This window comes from Passer domesticus, chromosome 3 (genome assembly GCF_036417665.1).
Source record: "Passer domesticus isolate bPasDom1 chromosome 3, bPasDom1.hap1, whole genome shotgun sequence".
In the NCBI taxonomy this organism is placed as follows: Eukaryota; Metazoa; Chordata; class Aves; order Passeriformes; family Passeridae; genus Passer; species Passer domesticus.
Window position 1 is genome coordinate 60,474,780 of NC_087476.1, and position 24,423 is coordinate 60,499,202.

Sequence of the window (24,423 nt, forward strand, 5' to 3'; positions counted from 1 at the left end):
CAAACATGGCTTGAGCTATTTGTGGAAACAATCACCCTGTCTGCTGCACAGAGGGCTGGTAATGACAAACAGTCGCTTCCTTCCAGCCAGGAGCATGAATTAGGCTCCATGCATTCCCCATACAGTTTTGACCAATTGATAGTTATTCAACGGCAATAAAAATACATTGGCAGTCTCAATCCAGCTCCTCACAGAGCCATAAAATGCTCACAAAACCACAACAAACAGTGATTGTGCCCTTTTGAGAGCAGCAGAGACACAGAGAGGGAGATGGGTTCCTCCTCCTTCCTACAAAGCGGGAGCAAGTGTACAGCCTCACCAGGAGGTGGTGGTGTGGAGAGTCTGTATCAACGCAACCATATTTCTGTCCCTAACATTGAAGGGGAAAAAGGAGAATAAGGATGATGAGATGATGATACAGGAGCTTTGGGGAAACTGTGCTCTGCGTTGCAGTTCACAGCTGAATGACTATCCCAACAAATTAATTTTACAATGCTTTTGATTTGACCTGCAGATGAGAAGATGGTTTCAGCTGAGTTCTGTTTTTAGGGATCCATTCATCTCCTGAAACTAAAAGCCAAGCTCATAAAGCACAAACCCACACAAGCTAAAACCAATCAGTAGCTTCCCCAAATCCCTGCAAAGCCAAACCATTCAGTGCCACGCTGCTCTGCCAATAATAGTAACAAGTAACACTACACTCGGGCTGTAATTTTTCATATCCACTGTGCTGTTGTCATATGATTTACTGTGCTAGCACAGAGAGTCATTGCCCAAGCCCTGTCTCTGCACTCCTCCTGATTTACTTAAATCTTTTTACTTTTATCAGCCACAGGGAATGGGGACACTTACATGTAACAACTGACAATTTGAACAGAAAATACAGAGAAAAGCTGTGTAAAGCAAGTGGCTGAGATTATAGCTGTTGACTTCTAATATTATTTGACAGATGAGACTGCTGCAATTATCCTCTGTTCATGGGTTCCATTACGGGAACAAGAAGCACACAAAATAAGGGCAATTTCCCAAACAATATATAGGTCCACTTAACTTTGTCAAGAGCCATTTCTGCAAGTGAAGTCCTCCCTGGTTAAAGATACAAGGATAATGTGTTGGCAACTTCACACGAGCATTTAGTGCATTCCACATTAACTGCATTTTCAGTTGTTCTTTTCCTGCTCTGTTTGAACCAAATAAGATATTATTTCTAAAGGTATTTGTTTAAAGAATAACATTGTGCTTACTGCTGTTTCCTCTCTCAAGAGCTCTTTTTTTTTTTTTTTTTTTTTTAAAGAAGGTGTTTCAGAAAGTTTGCAGCTCACAAGATCACTCTGGATTTTTTGCAGAGTCCTGCATCCTCCCGTATCATCCTGTCTCTGTGTCCCCTCTATTTCCCTGTACTGGAAGGGAAGGCACCAACCCCACACAATGGTTCCTACTGTCTCTTTCTCCATCCCTCTTTCTTTGAAGGCTATGCTCCAGAGAATTGTCCCAAGTCCCACACACAACCCTGCAGACCCCACCATCCCCCTGGCCTGACACAGACCACTGCCACCTTCCATCTCTGCTCCACTGGGACCTGCTCCCAGCCGGCACAGCCAGCGAAGAGGAATGCTGGGGGTGGGGGGGGGAAGCAAACAACATGGCCAAGTGGCTCCTCAAGAGCAAAAAATTGTTATTCTGGGGATGGGGAATCTCTCATACAGACCACTCTGCATGTTCAAAAGTGAGCTCACAGTACCCAACATAGACACACTGGTATGCAAGCAAATCTCAGAGGAAGGGTGAGATCTCAGGTTCCAGATTTCCCTGAAGTAAACACACAGCAAAGGCAATCATCCTCTGTTGCCATGTTGTTGCAAAGGTTTCATACTTTCTTGGTGATTTCTCATGGGCAGCTCCTTACAACACTGCCACTATCTCCTCTACACAACCAACAAACTCCATCTTACAGCTCAACCAGCCAACCTACTCTTTTATAATACCCCTCCTAATTGGATCCAGCTGTGGCCTATTAAGGGCAGGCTTGTTCTTCATTCTTGATAATTAGCACAGTTGTAACTCTTTAGGGGTGAGATTACCTTCACCACTATCTCTATTCTCCTGCATTCTATCTATCCACAGTCCTCTGACATCTTGTTTTGCTGAGTCCAACCACTGTATCTACACAGTGGAGTGTGAAAAAAAGGAACATTAGTCCTGCTTTAAGTTCAAACCTCAATATATCCTTAGCAACAGAGTCACTACTGGCATATCCATTATATATTTTTAAGGTTGCCCCATTGCATTGACTTGTGGAGCTATTTATAGATCAAAGGGAGTTTCTTTCTCTAGAGGGGAAAAAAAATGCGATGAATTTTCTGCAAGCAAAGGTGAAAAAAAATGAGAATGAAAATAAAGGGAATAACCTATGGCCTAGGCAGAAGTTATTAATTCTTCCCTCCAGTGCAATCTGTGCTGAACCATAGTGGAGTGAAGATTTTTCAGCAGCCTTCCCCAACTTCTCACATGTACTTCAATATCTTCTCCTAGATGTGCCTAGGACCCAGTGCTGCAGACCCTGGTGGGAGAAATACCACTGGAAATCACTGCAAAACCACTTCAGGCAAACCTCAAGTTCCTGATTCCCTTCCTTGGAGGCTGAAGGTGTTCATCAATTTGGGGGAGTTTGTTTTTTTTGGTTTTTTTTTTGCCCATCCAATGTCATTCAGAAAGCTCTGATCCAGGAAACAGGCCTTGCTCTTCCTGAGATATTTCTAACCCCTTGGCTTCCATGTTAGCTTGTGGCAGTGAGTTTCAAAGCTCAGTCAAGAGCAGTGACAGATTATGTGAGGAAAAACAGACCTTGACCACAGACAGTAAGACACATTTTCTCTCCATGTCCAACAGCAATTATCATCCAAGGAAGAGACCTGGTAAAGGGGAAAATGCCATCACCTTGCAAGCCTACTCTGGAGGAAGGCTCTGACCCACCTGCCCTCACTTAAACAAATACCCTGACCTAAACTAAGACATTCCACTGGGAAGCATCCTTCAGGTTGCACATGTGAAATATCCTTTGGTGTCTGGGAATATGGATAGAGCAAATTTTTACACATTTCTGTAAGGTAAATAAAATTTATGTCAATATTACAGAAGAGAGAATAATCTCAGGAGTCAATAGGAAAGAGAAGACAAGATGAGAGCATTCAAATGTCAAACTCACAGACCCTAACATCCTCCAGACTATACCCTTTTCCTGTTTATAGAATTACTAGCTAATGACATCCAGAAAGCGAGGAACAAAATACATGTTATTTATATTTTTTTGCCTTTTACTTTCCTCCCTTCATCACACCACTAGGCTTTTCCAAGAGGCGAGCTGGCTCTTTCCTGGAAAGTGACCTTTGCTGCAGGGCAGGCAGATGGCAGCAGCCCCAGACAAGCCCAGTTCTCCTCCTTGACCATGTGTCACTCAAAATCCTTGAAGATCTCCATGCTGGAGACCCCAGGTCTCCTCCTGAATCTGGGTCACTGGCAGCACAAAGCCCTGCTGAAGGCACCCACGTGTGACGCAGACCCATCAAGGACCATTCCTCATCTCAGTGATGGCCAAATCTGCAATTGCAATGATTTGAGCTTCAGGGATTTTTTTTCTTAATTTTTTTTTCTTATTTCTTGTTCAGCCCTTGCAGTCTTGGTCTCTTTAGCACAGATCTTCTCACAAAGGCAATCCTTGTACCAGAAAGCCTCAGATTTGCCCTCAGCTCTTTCATAGGCATTGATTAGGGGTCTTTTTTCTTTTTTTCCTTAAAAAAATCAAAAAAGAAAAAGGACATGATTTTAAACTAAAATAGAATGAAGTGCATTGTACAAAGGATTATTTCAAGTAATTCTCCTTGAAACTGTAACAAAGGAATGTTTCCTGGGGATTAAATGGACTGTCAGGTAATCAGAAAAGTTGTTTTAGGTTTTCCTCAAGAAGAAAAGCAGCATTTTGGATGGATTTTGTTTCTGGTGCTTTGTGACACTTTACAGCTTATTCCCCCATGTCACACCAGTTTATTTCATTATTCATAAACATGCTGAATGCCAAAATTATCACAGAAGCTATGGGGCTCTTACACACTCAGCCACTAAGCCCTTTTCTCCCCATCCCATTGCAAATGCAAGGACTCAGCCCTCTCAATATCCCTCCACAGGGATTTTCTTCTAACCACTGCTCATCCTACTACCTTTCTTATTATGTGGGTGGGATTTCTGGTATTTTACACACCATGCAGGACTCTCAGATGGCCTTAAAGGAGAAATCACATGCAAGAGAGAATGAATTTGTCCCTGGGGTTGAAGTCCAGAGAGCCAGCACCCAGGGAACCTTGCATACAGTCTGGGTGCAGTCCTTATTCCTCACTGGAGCACTTGGGATGGTAACACTAAAGCCCACTCCCACCATCAGTCCCAGGATGCCTCCCAGACCTGGTCTGGGCTCTCTCACCACACTTCTACCTTGCTTGGAAGTGCAGGGGACAGGCTGCCCCTTCTCAGAGCCGGGACACAATTTCCACACGGAGTCTCTCTTCCACCCCCAACAGCTGCATGCTCCTGCCTAACCTGTGCCTAATGGATAGGGATACCTTAAAATGGCCCAGGTCTTTCCTCCAGGACTGGCATCCTAAGTCCCTACAAGCAGCTACTTCTCAGCTGCTCCAGCCCACATCCATACATGTGAGCTCAGCCCTCTTCTCTCACCCTTCCCAAAGCCTTCAAGGGAGCAGCTAAGACAACCTGGAGCACAGACATCCACCACACCACTTCCAGCTCCACACCCTTTCCATAGCAAATGGAAGGAGTTCCCCTCCCTCTGGTTGGCCAGGAGCAGCCAGCAGCAAAGTCAAGCACAGCCAAAGGGAGGCAGCCTGGGCTGAGGGGAGGGGGTGTCAGAGATGCTCTCTGCCTCTGTGGGGAGGGACCCCACCAGCTGGCCCCTGGGGCTGGGCTGGCCCGCAGCAGTGACATCCTTTTGGACTGCTAGATGCTACTGGGTGCCCAAAAAGCAAAAGACACCCACATCCATCTGTGCCTGGGCAGCCAGCTTCTGCTATAGCAGTCAGTCTTTGCTCTGAAAAGCACCCAGAAAAGGGTGTGGGAAATGGGGGTTTAAAAACCACTGTGACTGTGTGTGGAATGGCGGCTGGTCCTTCCTTGGCTTTGCACGTGGCAGCACTGCCACAAGCGACAAAGCACAGCCTTGTTCTGTGGTGTTGACCCAGGAGTCAAGCACTGGACTCTATGCCACAAACAGCCTCCACTTCTCACAGGCTCACAGGACACGGTTTCCCTCATCACATGCTATGCTGAGCCTGCTCCAATCTGGAACAATTGCTCCTTCATGTGTGTGACTTAATTTTATCTCTTACTAAGAGAAAATAAGATTTGAAACTGCTAATTGCCCCAGAAAATGAAGATCTTTTTCTTATTTTACTTTTACTTTTTTAATCTAAGGACAGGGTTTTCTTTTCCATGAGCTGCTTCTTTCTAAAAGAATTTTTATTCCAATTATTCAGACACCTGCTGGTGTCCCAGCAGCCCCCTGGCAGCAGGGAACCCTCTCGGGCCGAGCAGCCGAAGGAAACAAAGCCCAGAACAATGTTGTACAGGGAAACAGTACACACACCAGCAAGCCAGAGAGCACAGCAGCAAATGTGTTATTAGTCTGACATCACAAGGGCCTGCTTGTTTGTTTGCTTTACGCTCTTAAATCCCGACGCTCTCTCTTGCCGTGCCACATGTTGAATTTTTCTTGATTAAGTTGAGACTTTTATTATGCAGTGTCCCCAGAAGAATTACAGAGGGGAAGGAGAAAACCCAACTGCATATGGCAAAGGCAGTGAGATAGATACTGAATTCCTCCAGCTTGAAATGACAGGCAGTACAAATAAAGCTCCTTTGTAGCTGCTTTAAGACGTAGCATGTACCAGCCCATCTCAACAAATATACCTTGGGAAAAGCCAAAAGCGGGATCAGAGATGCACGGCAAGGGAAATTTTAAAGCTGCCAGTGCAAGTTTCTTCAGACACAAAATGTTTGTACAGTACTGAGCAGTGTCAATTTTGACTGTGTAGCAGCAGTAATAGTAGTAATAATAAAAATAATTAATTTCTTAATCGTTAGTTATTATTGTTATTATTTTAGGCCTCTCCAAGTCTTGAACTGTAAAAACAACATTGACCACTAAAACCATCCAACTCCTCTCATATCAGTATGCAATGAACAGGATTGGCCCTCCTGGCCAGACCATTTGGGCTACATCTTTCTGCCTCATTTCCCTCCTTCCAGCGAGGGCTGTGTTTTGCAAGAGATACAGCAGCATCAAAGCCAGTATGGCAGGACTTCCTCACTTGGAAATAGGCTTCAAGCAGACCTACAAACTCTGTTGAAGTTTGCATGATGGTGCCAGAGCAGCACAAAACAGCTCCAGCATCTGGCCTCAGGGGCTCAATCAGTTCTGTATGAATACTCATATGATGCAGTTATCATCAGCAAAGCCCATAGCTAAGCGCCTTGCTACCAAGACTCATGGCTTTGATTTAAGGAGCTCCCAGTAATCTGGGACACTACAATTAACATATTTAATAGAGCGACTAATGGGAAAGAAAAAGGGGGAAACCTGCAAACCACAGCTCACGCTGATGACAGGGTGGAAAAGGAACAAAACCCAGAAGTTTCAAACTATGAAAAAGGCACACAGAGATGAGTTGGTTTCTCTCTTTTATTCTGCATAGTGCAAGATAAAAAAAAAGAATCGCAGAAATTAATTAATAGTCAGTAATCTCACACAGCTTGGTGTATCTTTTCTAAGGTAATGTACAAGCTTTAAACATTTATTTTGGGACACATTGACAAGCCTGCTCTTCAAAAGGCAGATGATCTGCACTTTATGAACACCAAATTCTTCCAAAATATCTCACATAGTGGCACACAAAGTATACAGACTTATTTTTAAAACATACCTCTGTTCCATACCTGTGGGAGATCACAAACCATTCAGGTGGGTTATTAAAAGTGTTAGACAACAACTAAGGGTTCAATAAAGTCATCTGTAGTTGTTCCAGGTAAGAAAATGGCAATTAATCTAGTTTATAAACAGGATATAAACAAAAGTAGAAACCCTTAGTTAAGAACAGACAATGTTATTACAATTATGATAAATAAAGCACAGTTTTTCTGGTCAGCTGGGTACTTAGTGCACTGATCTACCTTGGGACGCAAGACCAGCTTCAGCTGGCTTGGAGAAGCAGCCAGAAGCAGCAGTTCATCTGATAAATGGCCAGGTAATAATAAAGTATTGCATACTATATTGCTGAGTTATAGTTATGCAGTGCTGTAACAATTGCCAGACCAAAACTCTAGGAAAATAGCTGGGTGACTAAATACATATTTATCTTTTGCAGTGTCTTTTACAGGGTTATTTAATTATCTATAAACCAAGTATTCTAAACGAAATAAACAGTTTCTAATTATATTCAAATAGGCACCTAAATAACCTTAGTTTTGCCTTGGGTTTACTGTATGCAGTATACCATGCAGTACATTCATTTCATATGGTTATTATAGCCAGTAAACATAAAATGATTACAGAGTCACTGTAGCAGCTATGGCGCCATATTAGATAAAATGACTCTTTGAGCAAGGTCTTCCAGCTTTCCAGTATCATGTCTTCATGTCTTCATTCCACTGGAGAGCAAAGGCCAGCTGTCCTTAGAGAAGAGGTTAAATCACATTCAAATGACAAAGAAAAGCAGAGGTCTTTCTTTTGCTTAGAGCACTCTGGAGTTTTATTCCTTCTAGAAACAATAGAGGAGGGAAGTGATGTTGAGAGATGGCAAGTGTTTAAGGAATTTCCTCCAGCAGAACATGATTTTTCAGTGCTGGCAAGAAACTGTATTTGGCAAATAATGACACTAAGTGGAAGATGATCATATTTCTTTAACAATGTAACCTACAGACAAGAGGTTTTTCTGTCATTAAAATAGGTCCAATCTTAGGTGCTTACAGAATCTGTTTATAATCAAGCTTGTTAATGGATTTACTTGTAAACTTGGACAATATATGAACTGTTCATAGGGTATGGGTAGCACTCATCTGAGCTCATTTGAGTGCTCTAAGACTCAGGTACTTGGGTCAGCTGGGCATCTGGACTCCCTCATGGAGGACAGAAAAAACAGTTCACCAGTTGGAAGCTGATTTATTAGACTGGGTAGAGCTCTTGATCTCCAGACATGACCAGTGTCCATATACACATCCGTTTTTTAGAAACATTAGATTAATCCCTTGCCTTTCCTTTGGTAGTAGTGTTGGCTAAAAAAAAGTTCAGACCCACCCCCACCACCCCTACTCATCTCTGTGCCCTCCAATCCCCAAGAAGGGTTGGTTATCCCTCTCCTTTGCACCAACTCAGCTAACTCAGAGATATAAAATGATTTGGTTCTAAAGAAGCACTCTTTTCCCCTATTATCCATCTGTTTTTCTATTTTCTTCCTGTCATAATCTTTTTTTCCTTAGTCATCTCATTTTCACCAGTCCTGAACACAGCAGCAGTAGAACAGACACAGCAGTGGAGACAGCAGTGGGGGCAAAGAAAGGCGGGAGAGGGTATATTGGTTCCATTGATGAAGGATCCATAACAGGGAGCTGCACCTTAATTTTTTAGAGGACCCTGGATTTTCATGTTCATTCAGACAATTCAGAGGCTCTATGCAATACTCAACACTGCCTAGGTTAGAGACACACAGCATTGTCTTCCCAGCAAGAGTAATCTGTTCATCGTCCTTCTTCAGAGTTTCCTTATGTCATCTTCAACTACTCTATGCCTGAAAGGCAGACAACAAAGGCTCCTTGTCCAGCTGGCCATCAATGAGATGAGCTGACACAGCACTCTGACATTCCCTGCACCATTCCTCCTTCACACCTGCTTTTTCACGAGACACACTTTCCCTGGGCCCCTCCAACAATCCTTCACCAAATTGTCCTTAAAAATCTAGGGGCCAGGACATCCACCTTCCTTAGCATTTCTGCATTGCTGCCTTGCTCTTATCACATGCTACCCAGTTTGGATTTGTGCTGTCCCCCAAGGCCAGAGAAGCAGACCTTCCTCCACCCCCACATCAGTCCCCTGCCTGGATCAGACAGCTCGCCTGCAGCTGTGTGTGGCCTTGTCCCAGAAACTTTTATCCTAAAAATGTAGAAGAGCAAAATATCTCCTTGATACCCCACTGTTAACGTCAATAGAGTGACTCCAGGATTGAACCGAGTGCACTGGGAAAGGAAAAATTTGAGCAAAGTAGAAAATAAATAAATTATTTCTCTGGAGACATTTAGACACACACGTACACATACGGTGAGATTTTACAACTTAATTTGCTTGTGAATGGCACCAAACTGATTCAGTGTGGTTGCTACAGTAGATGTGTCCCCTAAACATTAACTCGGTGCACAGAGAATTACGTTCATTCATGCATCAACATTTTTGAGTTAAGATATTTCTTTATTCCAAAGATTGTTGATTAGCCCCCTTTCAAACTCAGTATCCGCTGTCTGCCTTACGTGAATCATGTTCGGCACAGGACATTGCTGATGCTTTGTCACAAACAACCTAGGAATAAAAAGATCGGCATTTCAGTTTATTTTTTCCGCATCTTGTTAAAAAACATACTAGGAATTTTGAAGAAACCTAATGCATAAATACATATTTTGTCTGATTCAATAGCATATACAATTCAAATGACACTGCATTAGAAAATCAAGGTGCTGCTGTTATTCACCATCACATTAAATATGAGCGATTTATTTCTTTACCTTGACATTAGTCAGAGGGCCAAATCAGAAAATTATGCAACACCATTTAACTGCCTACCCCACCTTCCCCCCAAAAGCAACCAGAAAGCTACTGCTCGCTCGAACACAAAATGCTATTTCTTTAATCTTATCAACCATCACCTCTTCTGAGCCGTGAGGACAATAACAGATTGGTATTAGCAATCTCAGCCCTTCTCAGACAGTTGGAGGCTTGCATATCTTAACTGATGTGCCTAATTAGATACAGCAGTGATTCAGCCCTCAGCTGTGGTTCTGTGGTGCTGCTTCCAGGGTGCATCAGCGTGCTCTGCATCACCCGGTGACTGAGGTGTTTACTCCTCATCACAATCCCTGTTATCTGTCAGAAGTGATACCAGACTGCTTTCCAAAGAGCACCACTCCTTCCCTTATTTATATGGAAGTACTTTCACCAGAAGGAGTAAGTTATCTTTGACTGAATGTTATTCCAGTGGAAAATAATAGCCTGGAAATCTTGGTGTCTTCCAGCCCTGGACAGAAAAGTCTGCTGAGCTTTCCAGGGGTTGCACAGAGGAACACTTTGGCACGTTATGCAGACTCCAGGCCTGCTCAGTCTGCTTAGTGACATGGAAAGCTGTCTCTCATGGGTCGCAGGCTTGTGAATTCTTACTTGTCATTAACTGGATGACATATATTTTCTCTTTTTTTCCTTTCCTTTTTTTAAAAAAAATTATTTTATTTTATTTTATTTTAGGTGGAGTGGCTTTCAGTGTCTAGCAGTGTGAACTAGGGATGAACTGCTGATCTGGAGGGGAAAGGTCTGTATGTTATTAACCTCATGAACCCCTGTTGATTTAACAGAAAATGTAAGCAAAGAAACGTATCCTAAAGAATGGCTAAAAAAATCAGTGTTTTCTCAGGCTTTATCCTTAGTAGATTAGACATCAAGAATATCCTTCAACAAACTTCAAAAGTGTGAAAGCCATGGTGGAAAACACATTGTATTTGCAGATTTAAAATTACAACACTCCATAGCTAAAAATCTAGGTGCCTCAGTGTGGGGAAATTTTTTGCCAATCTGAGGCAAAAAGCAGACTTCTGCTGAAATAAGATGGCACCTACTTATGTAAGCCAAAGATACTGCTTTTTAATATCAAAGCCTATTATCACTTATACTTACTTGCCAATTGCTACATTTAGTGCTCTGTTTTCCATTGCAATAGTAGACCCTTAAGGGAAGCTAGAAAATCCAGCTCTTTGTCAGTGATGTTTTCAACTCTAATAGGAGAAGTACAAGGCCCTGAACTCAGCTCTTTGTGAATAAAAAGGCTTTTAATTCATCTTTAAGGAAACAATTAGAGATCATCCAGAGCATATAAATTAACCTGATTTTTCTCTTCCTCTATCAGGGCTATTATATATGTCTTTTCTTTTTCTTCCAGGTTGGCTTCTATTTTCTCTCAGGTGCAACTAAAGTTTCCTAAGGCAAGAAACTGAAAAAGAATCAGCAACATCTGGAGTTATCTATGCTCCTGCCAAATAAAACGAACACGTCTGAAGAAGGCTGTTTCTCAGAATAAAAAGGGAAGTGATGACTAATAAGGAAATGCAATTTACCAAAAATATCTCATTTTGCCTTTTCTTAAATATATCAGTCTTGTAAGTCTCCTTGACCACCTAAAAGTCCTACTTGGATCATGCAAGAGTAAGATTTGTCCAGAAAGAACAAATATTTGGCAGTTTTGTGTGATGTTTGGAGGTGAATGCAAGTCTAGAGATCATTTCACAGTGACTTATAAACCATAGACTTTGCATCTGAGTTAACATCCCTCAACTCCGTTTTCATCAATGGAAACGGGCAAAGTAGGATTCATCACACTTTTAAGCAGATATCTAAAATAGCTCAGCTGAACTGCACCTTAAAAGCAGCAATGGTTCTCCCCGACTGAAAAGGCAGCTCAGGACAACCAGCTCAGCCACGACATTTATACCTGTAGATGGCTAACACTGGGAAATATAGGGTCACCTCCCAAAACTGCCTGGCAGAATTATCCCCACTTGCATTCCTCCTTATCTTAGCTTCTTGTTGCTATAACTGGCTCTCTCCTGAAAAGGAGCGGACCAGGACCAGCATCCATAGACAAGAGAGGCTTTTGTTTTCTTTCTTAAGAACTTTTCTTAGAGGTCCTTAATGAAGAGCTGGTAAGAGCATAAGCATTTATCTGTTACTTACATATATTCAGCTTAACGTTCTTGTCCCTACTTCCAAGCCCTTACTCTCAGTCCTCCTTCCCATTCTGTTTCCTTTTGCCCTACTCTAAATCTCATTCTCTAGGAGCCCTCCTTATTCAAGTCCCTCCAAAAAAATCATTCTTACCCCAAAAATATCCTGACCCAATGTGCTAACAGCTCTGCCAAACAGTTACTGGAGCCAGCCTAGTCTGCACCTTCCTTAAACAGCAGTTATGGGATCTTGTCACATACAAATTGTTGTGTCCAGAACTTCACTTACAGGCTAACCATGAGTACCTGGATAAGACACCTATGGTAAGTGTGTAGTCATTCAAGTCAAAGAAGAAACAATCCCCTCCAGAGGAGCCTTCAGATCACGTGCAGTTTTAAATTCCCCATGAAGATATTTATTTCTTTTCACTAGTTATATAGAAGGAGGCCGGAGTGGAAATATTCCTTATTTTACATTTTCCATGAGTTACACCAAAAGATCGGTAGCTTGTATCTTTTCTTTTTATAGGAATACATCTTAACATTTCTTTTAATACTTCGAAATAATAAATACAAACAACTAAAGAGGCACTGAACTTTCAGATGCCTCAGGGCACTCTATCTGCTCTGAAGCCTGTTCTCACCTTAAGTTTAGTGATTCTTCAGCTGCTACTGAGGTTAGAGCAATGCTGCGTCTGGCAAAATAAGGCCTTTTGACATTACCGATGGACCTCGCTGATCAACAATGCAAAGAAAGAAAAAAATGCAACAATGTAAGGGAAAAAGAAGTAAAACCAGGCTTTATACCTTTTCTAAAAGCCTCTAATATCTTCTCTCTAGTACTACAAGAGCCAAGGGATGTTGCAAATTTGGATACACTGGAGAGCAATTTTCTTCTCTTTGATGTTGCTGATGAAACAACAGGTCTCTCCTCTCTTCACATTCAATACAAACAGGAAAGGAACTCAACCCAGCATGAAACTGGGAGCAGTGTCTGAGCTGCCCCTCTCCTGCTAACAGCAGTGGGATGGGTGCTAAAAGCAGGGAAGGACATCCCCAAAGGTACCAGGGGTTCAGAGTGAGGTGGCAGGTCTTGGGGAGCAAGCCAAGGTCACCCTTTGGCAGCACAGTCCCAGTGAGCAAAGGAGAGCACACGCCAGGATCTGCCCCATCCCATAGCAAGTATTCTAGTCAGAAGAAAGACAAACTTGATAATCTTCCCCTTCAATATTTTTAAAATTTGAGGAATGCATGAAGAAATCACATGATCCATTCAGCCTAACTTGCATAAAATTAGAGAAACATGTGGCTTGAATTTTACAGACTTTTCTTATCATTAGTATTTTTCCTTTAAATCTCACATTTTGTTGGGCTCACAGAACAACAGCAAGGGCTGTCCTGCAGCTAATTTGAGGCCTGCCGATTCCCCGTGACTGCAAACAATCTGCAGCTTACTGGATAAAGTGTCTTCTTTGTATTTCAAAAATAGTCAGCACAAATCCAATTAAAAATGTTTCTTTTCTTTCAAATGTTATATTGTTCTGAGCGTTTCTGTGTAAGCAGGGAACCCTGGATTACATTCCTCTCCAGGGGATCCTAAATGTTTATACAAATCACAGTAGGCAGCATTACAACACTTCCAACTTTTGCCACATGCACTTTGTCTAAACTCGAACTTGGTCAGAAATCTGTCACACTGCAAACTGAAAAAAAGAGAAATTAAAGGAAACTGTCTTATTTTTGTTCCTTTTCAGGATGTAATTCTATTAACAGTTCTGTACGTCTTTTCCCCATCAATTTAATTACAGATTAATTAATTCTTAGCAGTTTTCTAAAGCCCAGCAAAATATCATCTGACCCAAAACATTTCACAGCAGGGAAAAAAGACAAGTTAGATAAAGAGAAAATCCAGCCTTTGAGGTAAAAAAAATGCTGTTTAGAAGAACAGGCAAGGGTAGAAAAAAAGATCAGCTCTCGCTTTTCCTCAGCAAACACATGTCACTGCATCTCTTGCTCATTACATTTAACTCCTTTCCATTTCTGCATATCATGGCCCAGACTAAGCTTAACTACAAACTGGTGATGCAGTATCCAAGGACTTCTTATTATATGCCTTTTCTTGAGGATATCAACGTCAAAGTGGTTGAGATACAGCCATGGCCATCTTTGCCATTGGTGTTGTTCCACAGCCATGGGTCTCTTTTCACACAGGCACACAAGTCCTGAACATGCTTGGAGGTGCAACCCAATGACTTAGTTTGTGTCTCAGGCTGAAGCAATGTGGTGGGAAATAATGGGGTCTACATTACAAACGCCCAGGCCCTGGCAAAAAGGTTACATTTATTGTGGTCCAAGATAATTTCGGGAAGGGCTTGAGTTCACACCCTTTTCTGTGAGCTTGTGTGTTGCTCCTACCAGCAGGTTGTGACTGCCATCTGCTTACATTTATGTTTTTATAGGGCCTTTTATCACAGGGCTCCCAAAGCACTTTACACACTTACACCTTGATTCTCTGTTATAACAGGAGGAGAGTTTAAATTAAAATAATGTGCAGGTCGTAATCTTGGAATTGGGCTTTAGAGCCTCCTTTTTCACCTCTCAAGTGGGGCTATTACAAAGCAGGTACAAATAGCCAGAGCCAGGCATTTCAACCCACAATATGAAAATCAGGATATTTCTACAAATGGAGAATACAGAAAGACAGAAAAATAGGAAGCTATGTTTCACATGCATTGCTGATAAATCTCACAATGTAAAAGAGAAGAACATCTATGCCTTTGATAACTGTGCAGATGGATAACACTCCACTTGCCATGAAGAAAAGGAAGCACAATTCAAAAAAGCACTTATCTCCTTGTCCTTATATACAATTATTAGTGGATGACTACTGCATGTAACAGGAAAGCGCAAAGAAAGGAGAAGTCTTCTTTCAGAAAAAAGAGCTGTCCCACTTCAGGGAGGGGGAGCTGATGTTCTCAGCTATTGCAGAAGGTCACAGTGGCAGGCCAGGAAAGGCACAAGATGTGACCTGTCCCTCCTGTACCCACAGCAGGCATAAGTGACATTGCTGTGCTGGCCGCCTGGGGAAGGGGACAGAAGCTGAAGCAGCGCAGGAAACTGAATGCAGGAAGCGCGGGAGCAGAGAACAGGAGTTCATTTTTGGAAGTGCTTCCACAGGGTTAGCAAGTTAATTAGTTGCACAGCACGACCCCAGCCACCATGCCATGAAGCTTTTTTTATTAAATCTGCTTATTTTTGGACCCTCTGTTGCTAATTCAACTGCCACTGGCCAGGCCAATCAGAGAGAGCACGCTGCTCCTCCGGGCACAGGTGGACACCCACAGCCGACACTTGCACCTGAGCCAGCCACCTCAGGCTCCTTTCCTGATAATGCAGAGAGAGATTTTCCTTGGGGAAACACTTTGTCTCTTCCTGGAACTGGAATGGAGAAAATAGGACAAATTATTTGTACTCAACAAGTGTTTGTTTCATTCCACCCTGAAGTCGGGAGAAAGGACATTTCTCACACCCTCCACCCTGCACAACAGGCCAGTGAATCTCCTCTTGCAGAGCACTTAATTATTTTTTTTTAATCAACACAAACACATAAAAATAAAAATAACAAACAAACAGCTGTGAAAATTAAAGCTGGTTACCTGCAACTGGGTCTTCAAGACATACAACCCTACATACATCAGCTCATCACTAGGAAGGATAAGCTACCAGTTTACACGGTGGCATACTAACTTGACTTCCCAGATCAAAGCACCTGATCCAGAAGGTAAGACTGAAAAGGTAAAAAAAGACAGGAGAACAGGAGGTGAGCAGGCATGGGGTAAAGAACCAGGAGAGGCAAGGAGAGCAGTGGAAAAATAGTATCAGAGACTGAAAGAAATAAGCAGAAGCTGCAACATTATAGACCTGCTTCATTCCTGAACTCTCCTCTTTCCTCTCCAAGTCTCTTCCCTATCCACCCCGACCCTCACTTCTCTGCCATGGCTCACTTTGTGCATCTATTGCAGCTGAATTCATCCCTTCACCTGCACAGAGTCATTTCCACCCACAGAAAATTCCTCCAAACATCAGCCTGAGGTGCATTCTGGAGTAAAGGGGGGGCTGAAATAGTTCCTGCTGACACCCTGCTCTTGCAGACAAATAACTCGGCACTCACTGGAGCTGGGACTGCAGTCCAAGTCCTCTGGCAGTTTTATGAAACTCTAGCTGTTCCTCGCCTCTGCTTTTCAAAAAGCACATGAAATGAAATGGCTTGTTCCGGGGCAAATGACACAATGGTGCTAAACGGCATGATTTGTTTGTTTGTTTCATCCCAGGAGGGGAGGAGGAGGGAAGGAATGTATATTTGATCTAATCCAAACCAATTTTTTTGTAGCTGTTGTTTCTGCAAAACTCTAGGAAAAAAAAAATCAATGGTTTGAACTGCCCTACACAAAAGAAGTTTGAGGGGGAAAAGAGAGATACTAGACTCCATTTTTCTCTGAAGACTCATTTGACCCTCTGACACCTCAGCCTGGGAGGAACTCACTTACAAAACCCAGCGTTCAGAAATAAATTTTAAAAACAGCCCGAGCTGCCCCACATTCAGGAGAAAAGCTGTTTATTTACTCTGCCTTCTCTTGCAGTGCCTGTATGCTTGTGTCAGAGCATGCTCTGAATTGCCCACTGACCTACATTCCCTGGGACACGAAGCTGTGCCTGCCTGCTCCAGGGCTCAGCAGCACCCCTTGCCCTGGCCCTGCCCTCCCTCTCCAGCGTTGCACCAGCTCTTCCAGCAACACTCTGCATAAGTGGATAATGTCTCAGGCCACCGAAGCATGCTTTTAAATGGATAGCCAGCCAAGTGTATATTAATTAAACTTAAAAGTTCTATTTATTGCCAAACACAGGGGGATTACACAGACAACAAGTGGCGGAAAGTACTCCAAAATGTTCTCACCCCTTTAATTACTATGCTATAGTTAGCCCAGCGAGCTGATGCATAATCAGCGCTGCTCTGCGCACTGTTTACAGCAAGCACTCAGGAGAAACACACTTACTTCATGGCCTCTCTGAGCAGCTGCCACATTTGGAGGGGCAGGAGGGACACAGAAGGCACCAAAGGGGCTTTTTATTTATCTCCTCCTCCCACAACTGCTCTTCTCCAGCACCCTGCTGTGCTCCCTGGTGCCAGGGGGGTTGTGCCACCAGCCCGTGTCCCCCTCAGCAGTGCTTCCAGTCCATCACACCAAATCTCCCAAAGTGCCCAATGTGTACCTCTCCCAGAGCTGCCATCATGGAAGTTAATTATCATTGCACTATATTTTGCTGCTGGCTGATTTTAGAAATTTGAATCTTAGAAGTTTGGATTTATTTTGTGCCTTCATGTTTCATGTGCTTACAGCTCATGCATTTCACAGGTGAGCTGAGCAGCCGAGTGAAGAAGCCAGGAAAATTTGGAACCCCAAGAGGCTGATCCTGTTCCCCTGAGTCTGTCATAGGGACCAAGCACTTGAATTCAGAGAGATCAGTGCTAGATCTGGCAATGTGATTCTACTCAGTTCCTCTAAGGGCAGCTTGCAAGCCCTCACCAAAAATATATCTTCTTTATAAAACTGAAGATGAAAAAAATCAGCAAAATATGGTAAAAAATTAATAGCCCAGCTTGAAAAAGCCCTGCTCTCACTCACACATACCACTACACAGAGTTAATAGCACTGACCTCTGTGCTCCTCTGTTCCCCTATCTCCCAGCAGTGCCTCACAAGCTGTAGCATATTGCTGTCTGCTACTCAACTTGGCTGCCTTCAGCACTGGCAGCTCATTTTCCTTCCCTGGATCCTCAAATCCTCGTTTAATTTCCAGGTGTTTTCATTGAAATATCATGAAAAAGAATACACATGCACCCATTAGCAAGCCAGCAAAACACTTGCATCTTCTTGCATTTTCACAACTGATTGCAATTGAAACAGCAACATGCATTTTTCACATGACCCTGTGTCTGTGTTTCAAAAGTCATACCTACTCCCAACTGTACACATTTCCCCATCCAGACAACCTGAACAATACAAGGATTAGGTAAATAAAGTCATGGTAAGCATGGGAAAGAGCTGAGTAAATCACATTACAGCATCACAATGTCTGCCACTACTACCACCCTTCTCACAAGCAATCTGGGGCACATTTAGTACCTCTACATTCATATAGTTAGCAGCTCTTTGGATAGCAGTCATGTTTAACCTTCACCAAAACAGTCCGACTTCATCTTCCAGGACCTCAGAGTCTCTCTCACAAAGTCCAGAAAGCTGCTCTTCTACAAGGTAGAGGGGTTAAGGCATAAACCCTCCCCAGCTTCAATCCTCAGGCTCCTTTGTAAGATAAAGTCTCTCTGACTGGCTGAAAACATCACCTGAGGAATCATCTGCAAGCCTAGAGCTACCAGAGCAAAGAGCACTTTGGCCAGTGTTTCTTATCAGCCATACCACCTGTCATGCTCTATCTCCAAAAGATTTGATGCTCAGACTGAGACCAGGATATCTAAGGATTTCAGGATTAATCCAGAAACGAGGGACTCTGCAGCTTTCCCATTCCACAAACAGAATAACACCAAAGCCTTTTGAAGGGAAGCTGGTCAGAAATTTTCTGACCAGAAAATCGAAATTCATTCCTTCCCAAACTGTTGCTGCTTTCCCAAACACAGCAGACATCTCAGCTGTCTGGGAACCTCACTCGAGGCTTTGGAGGTGAGACTTGGGATTTGGGACACCTGTTCAGCACTCAGGGTCTCCTTCCCTGCTGAACTGCCCTGGAGCCAGGAGTCTCGGGAACTGCCAGCAAAGTTTACTGTCAAGGCTGCATTCCACTGTCCTCTCTGTTCCACTGAGCAGGTATAGATCCCGCAGAGCTGCTGGAAATTTCTACAGTCTTCCTTTCCTTTGCTTCTTTTAATATACCTCACATTCCAAAACAACAGCACTTCTTTCAAACTAAAATCCAAAATTTTAGGCAGCTCTGCAGTTAGTGCCTATATTGACAATCTCTGGACCAAAATACAAAATTTATACACTTCCAAATTACTTTGAGACATATTAAAAATGCCCTAAGATGAATAGCTGGCAGATCAGCAAACTGAACAACCCCAAATTACACTGAAGTTTGTGTGTGTGTGTGTATGCATGCATGTGCATGTACTGCCCCACGAACTGACAGAAAATGTTCCCTGTCATAGGACAAGCATTGCCTAAGTGGGATTAAGGTGCTGAAATACTTTGTGTCTGCATCTGGCGCAGTTTTTGCTGGACAGATGACTCACATTCATTCTGCTCTTAATTGCTAAGTCTTTTGAACACTTATTCTTATGCTGTTCTATCTTTCTGTAATGGGTTAAAAAATTAATTTCCTCGTATATGGCAGTGTGTTTCCATATATCCCACTGCCAGGTGTTGCTGTGAACCAGTCCCTCCTGCTCTGAATCTTGACTGTGTTTCACAGGCTTGCAAGGACTGTGTCATGGAGGCATTTTCAAATGCAGGAAGAAAGGCAGTTTGCCCTTTCTTTAGAGACAGAAAACACAAGTGCTGCCCAAAGAGTTACTATACATGTGAGTGGTGATGTACTAGATGTATTTGCTTGTCTCAGGGCTGTCTGCAATGAGAGTGGTGGTAATGGTGGATGTTACCAGCTTCAGGGTGGGGAGACACAGATTGGCACAGAAGAGCTTTTTCAGATATTTAGAAACAGGTCTTGCTCCCTGGGCATTATGCCTGGCCACAGTTCCAAAGACACCAGAGGAGCTCTTTATACCAGGTGAAAGCCTTCTCCCAGGCACAGTCCTGGGACCTGCAGACCCCCAGAGCTGAGCTCAGCCCTTCAGTCCATCACTGTGGACTTACTCAGCCATATGCACATGGCCTTTAGGTCTGAAGCCCTCCTGTTCCAGCAACCACTGCTCCTGCTAGTGTCTGGTTCCAACAAAATCCATTCCCTGACTTTTGTGTCACTTTCCACATTACTGCATCAGCAATGGCACTGCAGCCAGTTCCTTGCAGAGCCAACCCCAGAGCCTGGATGTTCCTTCTGTTCCTCAGGCCATTATAGAAGTGTCACCCACTGGACACTGAGTAGGGCAACTCATGAGTCAGATGGCACCCAGTGGTGCTCCCGAAGTTCCTGTGTGAGTGATGGGCACTCTGCAATGCAAATAAATAAAAATTCTTATGTAAATATAACACACAGTGATGCCGCCGCTGATTTGCGCATAAAATAGCAAACGCACAGCTCGGCTTTTTTGTAAGACTGAGGGGTGGCTTGAGATACAAGTTAAGTAGGGTTTTATTTCTGGCTTCACCCCTAGGACCAATGTTCGCTGATACTGATATTTAAAGAAGTGCTTTCTTCAGCATGGCTACAATCCAGGGTGTGTGGTGTGGTGGTCTTTTTTTTCCTATGCTGGCTTCAAGCAAGCTGTGGGTGTCTAGGTGGGTGGGTTGAGTGACATATTAGTGAGGAAGCTTCCTCCCCTTTCAGAGCTACATGGAAAAGTCAGAAAGGCATCGTTTTAGAAAGTGACAGGCAGATCAGGTTGGACTATTGCTGATGAAAAAGGGTTTAAATCCATCAAGACTCTTGAATTTGGAACTGCACTGCTACAGAGAGCAGGGTGAAGTGAACTTCACTAACCTCTATAAATATTATCTGTCGTTTAATTTCAGATTTGCTCCTCGAAAAGCCTTTCAAAATGCACGCTGCCTCCTTTCAGCTCCTGGCATCCAATCAAACTAGCTATCTAACAACAAGGAGAAGAGGAAGTCTGTCCTTTGCCTCCATTTAGAAGAGAAAGAATCCCCCTTCCCTCCTGCCCACCCCCTTCCCCCCACCCCCCCACTGACTCTGAAGGTCTTCCAATTATCTCCTTTACCTGCCGCATTAAAAAGTAAAACATATGAGTTGCCAGAGATACAGAGTCTGAGGACAAGCCACTGTGGCAAAGCCATGACATTAGAACAGATGGAAAACTTCTCGGGAACAAAATGTGCACAAAAAAATGGGTTCTGGCTTTGAAGTGTATATTCACGGTGGGTGCTTTCATGTCTTTTGAAAAGCCCTAGCTCAAATATGACCTACTTAGGCAACATTCTTATTTATGTCTCCAACTAAGGAGCAGTATATTTAGCAAATGAGAGGAAATCATCCCCCTGTCATGTTTATAGATTGGAGCAAACTTTGCTGTTTAATTCTTCAACAGATTTGTCTCCATAAAAGTGGATGTAATTTAAACACTGTTAAAAAAATCAATAAATTCCAGAAACTTGGGATAAATGGAATCATAATTTCAAATATATATATATATTATATATGTACAGACATACATACAGAGAAATAAAGAGAGAACATTTATTCAGTAGACTGCGGTTAAACCATATTTATTTAACTGGTTCAAGAGTAATGGATAAGGCTGAGCAAAGGTGGAGTGCAAATCGTAAGACTTTGCCATTTGAATTGATGCTAAATGTTAACCATTCTGTAAGATAATAAGGAAAATTCTTAACTCTTCACAGTTAAACTCTGGTAGAGAGTCTAGGTAGATAGACTAGGTAGGCTTACCTGAACCAAAATGAGAGGAGATTAAAATGCAGTTTACAAGATTTTTAAATGCAATAAATTGAAGTTGAAAGGCATTTCAGAAGGACATTTAGTTCATCTCCCAAAGGCAAGATAAATAAGACCTACGTTGTTCTGGACTGTAATCTGTCTAACCCCCAAGGATGGACATTTGGTAAGCTTCCAAGCAAGCTATTTCCTCTTTTCACAATTATCACTAGGAGAAGGATCTTGCTGGCATCTAAGCCATGTCTCTCACTGAGGTTACAGCCCATTACCCCTTGTCCCAGAAGACAAAGAGTACAGATTATTTTTTTCTGCTTTTTAGTAACCTTTCAAGATTTATCATGTTCCTTCTTTCTTCTTTTGATTTGGCAACCCCGGTTTGTTCAATCTTCGCTCACAGATCATGTTCCTCATTAATCAAAAGTCTGCCACCCTATTGACTCACATCTCACCTATTCCCTCTTCTATGATCCACTCCAAAACACAGAGCCTTCTCTTCAAGAAGCTGCCTACTCTCATTGCATGTTCTGTTAGTGCTGTTCAGTGTTCCTACCTCAACAGAGGAGAGCCTTGCAGCTGTCCATGCCCCATTTTGTACAGGCCACCCATACAACTTCTCCAGGTTACTTTACATTCTGAACCCATTCTCCACCTGTCCCACAGCCCATCCCAGCCTGAAAAGCAAACAAGAACCTCTGCTTTCCACCATTGCTCTGCATCACACTCTGTCCCAGCACAAATCCCAAAGGAACCCACTCAAAATCCCCTCGCAATTTCACAGGTAACCATTGGGAACTGGTCTCTGACTACAGCTTGCTGGACACCTGTGTACTGACCTCAGAGGACAGTTTCTTCTTATCCTGGTTTTGATGTGTTGCTTCTGATTGAGTGTTGTAAAACAGTATGAAAAACCTTCTTAAAATCAAAACACCTGACAACCACTGTTTCTTCCAACCAACAAGGTCTGTTGCTGTGTCTCAGAAGGAAAAGAGATTGGTTTCAGGTGATTTACTCCTGACAAATACATGCCAGCTGTCCTGCTCACATCCTTGTTCCCTTCAAGGGGTTTATGATCCGTTGTTTGATTGTTTGTTCCATGTATTGGCAGATATACAACTTGACTACAAATCACCGGGTTCAACTGTTTCTCCTTGTTATGGATAGACACTATCTCTGCCGTTCTTCCGTTCTCTAGAACATCTCCTGTCCTCCATGACTTCTTGGGATAAATACTAAACTTCATGGTACTGTTTCAGTTCTCTGGTTCTCTACACCCAAGGCTGAATTTCATAAGACCTGATACATTAAAAAATCATTTTGTTTATTTCAGTATTTTCTAATCTCATTTTTCGCTACAGTAGCCTGAAATATTATCCTGTAGTCACTGGCTTTATTAACCCTTCAATAATAGCTGAGCTTCTTAAGAAACACTGTTTCAGAAGCTGATAACATAATTTATTTCTGATAATACTATTCACTTTGGGGGAATGACCTAGACTTTCACAACCATTTTAGGCCAAATATTTCAGAAGTTCTCGTGTTATTTCTTAGCTACCTGATGCTCAAAGGTCCCCTTAGTCTTCTAAACAGAAAGGAGTGCTAGGTGTCTTAAAAGAACAAGCCGCCAGCTGAGGTTCATACTTTGTATCTCAAGACCAGTGTGACTCTTCCTGATCAAAGCTGATCTGAAAATACCATAGCAATATTTACCTTGCCACTGTTCCAGCTGAACGTAGAAGGGCCCTGGTGTGCAGAAATGGAAGTAGATCATCAAACCCCTGTAAAACCCAGTCCACATTATTGTGATTTTCAGTGAGAGCTCTGAACCATTCTTCTGCAACCCAACACTTTGGCCTACCTTAAACTCGGCTTAATTCTCACACCTCACCCTCCCAAGTCATAACATCATATTTATACTTGTCTCTTTAATACTTGTTTAGAGAACACTTACAAATCCACTGATGAAATTTAAAAACCCAAAAGACTCGCTCTCCCTTAAAATGGATTAAAACGGTGTCAGCTCCCTTGAAGTTAATGAATGAATACTATTCCTTAGAGCTGTTTTTATTCCTTCTGATATCCTAAATGATGCTGAATCAGAAAGGGTGAAGTAACTGAAATCCAGATATGTTAGTTTCTGCTCCATTAGGAAAAGGAAAAATCAATTTGGCAAAACATAAAAGAAGAAAATCAATAGGAAAAGAAATTTTATTTTCAGTTGAAAACTAAGAATACATTACAAACAATGGTGAGTGAAAATTATTCATTGATTTGTATAACACCTTTTACAAGCCCAAAAAGTGCTCCAAAGAGTTATAGATTATTTAAACCTAAGGCTCACTTACCACCAAAATGCATCTATCTCTAGAGTGGAATGCAGCTGCTACAAAATTGCAATAGCAAACAAAACACCACAGCTTTAGGGCACAAATGCTTTATCTGAAGATGCATCAAGGGAAGTTGAAAATGCAGAATGGAATTATCCAGGCTGGAATATGACCATGCTGCAACTATATCGATTTCAGTTTAAGCTTAAACTCACAGAAGATAGGCCCATCAGCCCATTAAACAAACTTGGGCTCACAAAGTCCCTAAAATGCTCTGGGGTAATGTGGCAGAGGATGGGTTTGGCCTATTCCTCCTGCTGTGTCCCTGGTCAGTGCCAGCCAGCCGATGGCACTAGGCTGATGGCCCTTTGGTGTGAAGCGACCCCCAGCAGCAGGGCAGCCACCTCTGGTGGCAGGGCAGGTGGTGCAGGAGGCAGTCTTGTGTGTTCTCCGGCATGAAT

General features: G+C 42.7%; 2 long non-coding RNA genes across 2 annotated transcripts in view; one reads left to right on the forward strand and one right to left on the reverse strand.

The window, feature by feature from the left end:
- Window positions 1–11,523, forward strand: part of LOC135296711 (uncharacterized) — a 34,570-nt gene extending 23,047 nt beyond the window's left edge. The window contains exons 3-4 of the long non-coding RNA XR_010358731.1: window positions 10,568–10,631; window positions 11,256–11,523. This is a non-coding gene — a long non-coding RNA (uncharacterized LOC135296711). The remainder of the gene's footprint in view (window positions 1–10,567; window positions 10,632–11,255) is intronic.
- Window positions 8,347–24,423, reverse strand: part of LOC135296713 (uncharacterized) — a 70,740-nt gene continuing 54,663 nt past the window's right edge. The window contains exons 3-4 of the long non-coding RNA XR_010358734.1: window positions 12,681–12,771; window positions 8,347–9,631 (exon numbers count right to left, since the gene is read on the reverse strand). This is a non-coding gene — a long non-coding RNA (uncharacterized LOC135296713). The remainder of the gene's footprint in view (window positions 9,632–12,680; window positions 12,772–24,423) is intronic.